The sequence below is a fragment of the Triticum dicoccoides genome, chromosome 2B (genome assembly GCF_002162155.2).
Source record: "Triticum dicoccoides isolate Atlit2015 ecotype Zavitan chromosome 2B, WEW_v2.0, whole genome shotgun sequence".
NCBI lineage: Eukaryota > Viridiplantae > Streptophyta > Magnoliopsida > Poales > Poaceae > Triticum > Triticum dicoccoides.
In genome coordinates, this window is record NC_041383.1 from 550,233,144 (window position 1) to 550,237,185 (window position 4,042).

Below are 4,042 nucleotides of genomic sequence, written 5' to 3' on the forward strand. Positions count from 1 at the left end.
ATACATACACTATGTACTGCACAAAACCACACACATGTCTCTTATAAATACAACGGGAAAAAGAATAGTTCAGTTATAGGACCGAAATTCGTCGTACTGATAACACCAATGGTCTAAAGCAGTTCCAGATATGTAAATTATATAACCTCTGCTGCTTTGTCACGGCCATGAGGACATGTTCTTCTAGTGCAGAAGTCCTTTTGGGGCCAGCCACAAACAAGACGTGTTTGGCACTATGCCTAGGGCATGGCGATTTGCTAGAATAGAAAACAGACACATCAAGCGCAAGCAAGCGGTCTAAGTATAAATCACTGTTCAATTGCAGTAGCAGTGCAGCTGGAAGGAGACCGTCACTGATTTTTGAAGTGAGAGTGCGTGCATGTATACAAAAATGCGATCAGGGAGAAATGAAACAATAAAATAGCTGGCAGATCAAATAGATAGCATAATACAGAGCAAATAAGTTCAAGTGCATACCTCGCCTGCTAGTGTTTGGTAACCTACAACAAGCCTTCCCGAGGAGCAGTCAGCTTGTATCCGACTAGACTATCCGCTAAAGATTTTTAAGGATCGGCTAGAGATGCTCTTACATCCACTAACCAATTGGCTGAAAGTTGACATCCTAAATATTGTGGAATACTCCCTCCGTAAAAAATTTAAGAGTGTTTCGCTCTTATATTTCTTTACAGAGGTAGAATAACTTAACTACTCCATAATATAAGCACCACAACAATGCAGAGTCAGCTGCTACCTTCTACATTAGAAAGAATACGCTATGTAACAGATACTGAAACTGTTCAACAAAATCATGTTTGCCCACTGAGGGATGACAGTCATTTTCAGACATCGAAAGAGTGTGCATGTACATCCATACATATTTACAAAAAATTAGAAAATATAATACAACAGAGGATAATCCGATCATTTCTGATGGACACATCGTCGCCAAGTGTTAGCCAGTAATGACAAAACTTTCAGTCATCATCCTTGAACTCCCTAGTTAGTCAACGAAATTAAGAAACCATCAGACATCTCCTTTGTTCAAGATACATCCATTTATTTGGAATATCGCCACTTAGCCAAAATGTTTGAGGAGAAGAAACAGGTATATTCAATACTTCTATTATCAAGAAGAAGCATAAATGGCAAGGTCCCCGCATGACAGGTTCCTATACCATGTGAGATACACTTAGGAGCATGAGGCTGAACAAAACATGATGCCCGGCTAAATCCGGAATATTAAGACAAGCAGCGAACCAAACACCAAGTCAGTACACGCAAAGAGGAAAATATGGTATTTCTAGCTAGAAAGGAAGTGAGCAAACCCCGAGAAGCATCACATCAGGAACCAAATGTAAAAACCCATCAAGAAGATCATCTAATAAATGGCTCTCCTGATATGTAATTTGCCCGAAGAATGAAGAAATCACATGGGATTTAGGCCCACTGACCAATACATGAAATAGAAAATGCACAAAATATAAAAAGTAAACAAAATTCCCCATAGAATGAACATCACAATCAGTGGGCATTAACTAAACATGAGGCACACCTAGTGCCCCTCCTGCTGGGCGGCAAGGAAGAGGTAGCGGTGACCTTCGAACCTCTTGCTTAGCTAGGGAGGAGATGGTGGCTGGGCGCAGGAGCCACATGAGATTCAAACCTATAGATGTAGCAAAGCCCCAATAATACAATTGCCAAGATGAGAAATGCTAGTTTTCTTAGAGCACTAAGGCCGACGCGTGAACCACCAACAAAAGTGAAACATGAAACAACTGTGACCAGATGCAAACAACCATGGCTGGAGAAGATTTGGAGGAAGGGAGGAACACGCACTTTCATCGGTTGAAGAGAAAACCAATAGAGAAGCTGGAAGAAGGCGCAGCGAAGACATAGAACATTAGGAGGCTGAGCAGGAACTGTAGGACAACAATTTAACCTGAACCACACTGAGAAAACATTCTCCAAGTTCCTGAAAAAATCCATGTTCAAATATTAGTTGTCCCACAAATGTTATTTTGTTAAGCTAATACAGACTAAATGAAAACAATAGACTAAAGTACCAAATTGGAGTAGCGTTCCTTCACTCATGGCCGTACTGAATCCATATCCTCTTTGATTACACTTGGTTTGTATCTGCAAAAAAATGGCAGCTTGGTGAAGATTTACAATACAATGCTTCAAAAAAATACTGCATGCATGTTCTTAAATATTGATTTCTAACTATCGAGAATTGAGATGATCTGCAACATGATCGTCTCCCAGATCCCAATCTAATAAGTAGTTTTCAAATAAAAAGAAAACATAGTATGAACATTTGGTTGCTTGGAGTTAAAAAACTTAGTAGTATAAGAGAGGCTTCTCATAGCTCACAAATATCCCGACTAACACCACCTCTTCTCTACTAACACTGCTGCTTCTAGTGTCCAGTAAGAGGAAAAAATACATGTAATAAGATCAATCACTTTCTAGCGAGCTGCACTTCAAATGGATTTATCATCACATCAACTGAAGCAGTGCCACCTTGGCTGGCTTATATTATCCACAGGCTGTAGCTCTATGTTTCAGTATTTTTTTGAAGTTTATCATACCAAAACATATACCAACATCACCACATGTGGAATTATCATACTTCATATAAAAGTATTACCCTGCACTTCCTTGATGGCTATGTCAAACCCCAAGTTCTTCGAAGGCCCCTATCCGCCGCGGCTCGAAGAGACAAATGACAAGCTTCTTCTCAAGCGGCAGTCCACTAATCAAGCATGGTGTTCACAGCTTTGGACAATGATACAAGCAATCAATTTTTGAAATCTAAATGCTTTTTGAACCAGAGAGAGTAATCTTTACCTCTACAATTGCTTGTGTCATCAGTCATCACACACATCAAATATTCTTGGCAAGGGCACATCACACAACATACAGTACCAAATCAATCTAGATTCCAAAACACCACCTGGAAATCTTTTTATTCTTTCCTTTTATTATTATTCCCTCAAGATCATAGCAAGATAACCAAGCCCTCGACTCAAGACTAATCTTTATTATATATAGCTCACAGACTAGATTACATAGAAGGATCATAAAGCAAAACTCAAAACTAAATCATACTAAAACTTTATTCTATTAAATCAAGATATTACCAAAAGGATCGAACTAAGAAAAAAGATAAAGATAGGAGTGTGATGGTGATACGATACTGGGGCACCTCCCCCAAGCTTGGCAGTTGCCAAGGGGAGTGCCTGCTACGTCTTGAGCTTACGTTGGTTTCCCTTGAAGAGGAAAGGGTGATGCAGCAATAGTAGCGTAAGTATTTCCCTCAGCTTTTGAGAACCAAGGTATCAATCCAGTAGGAGGCTCCTCAAAAGTCCCACGCACCTACACAAACAAACAAAGAACTCGCAACCAACGCAATAAAGGGGTTGTCAATCCCTTCACGACCACTTGCGAAAGTGAGATCTGATAGAGATAGTATGATAAGATAAATATATTTTTGGTATTTTATGATATATATTGGAAAAGTAAAGATGCAAATAAAAGTAGATTGAAAGCTTATATGATAAAAGATAGACCCGGGGGCCATAGGTTTCACTAGTGGCTTCTCTCAAGATAGCATAAGTATTACAGTGGGTGAACAAATTACTGTCGAGCAATTGATAGAAAAGCGAATAATTATGAGATTATCTAGGCATGATCATGTATATAGGAATCACGTCCGTAACAAGTAGGCCGACTCCTACCTGCATCTACTACTATTACTCCACACATCGACCGCTATCCAGCATGCATCTAGAGTATTAAGTTCATAAAGAACGGAGTAACGCATTAAGAAAGATGACATAATGTAGAGGGATAAACTCATGCAATATGATATAAACCCCATCTTTTTATCCTCGATGGAAACAATACAATACGTGCCTTGCTGCCCCTATTGTCACTAGGAAAGGACACTTCAAGGTTGAACCCAAAGCTAAGCACTTCTCCCATTGCAAGAAAGGTCAATCTAGTAGGCCAAACCAAACTAATAATTCGAAGAGACTTG

At 39.5% G+C, this 4,042-nt stretch overlaps 1 long non-coding RNA gene across 1 annotated transcript; it reads right to left on the minus strand.

Moving 5' to 3' along the window:
- Positions 1-811: 811 nt before the first annotated feature.
- LOC119364797 lies at positions 812-2,966 on the minus strand. The gene is made up of 4 exons (XR_005175136.1): positions 2,851-2,966; positions 2,651-2,778; positions 2,064-2,136; positions 812-1,972 (listed from the first exon to the last, which is right to left on the minus strand). It is a non-coding gene; the product is annotated as an uncharacterized LOC119364797 (long non-coding RNA).
- Positions 2,967-4,042: the final 1,076 nt, after the last annotated feature.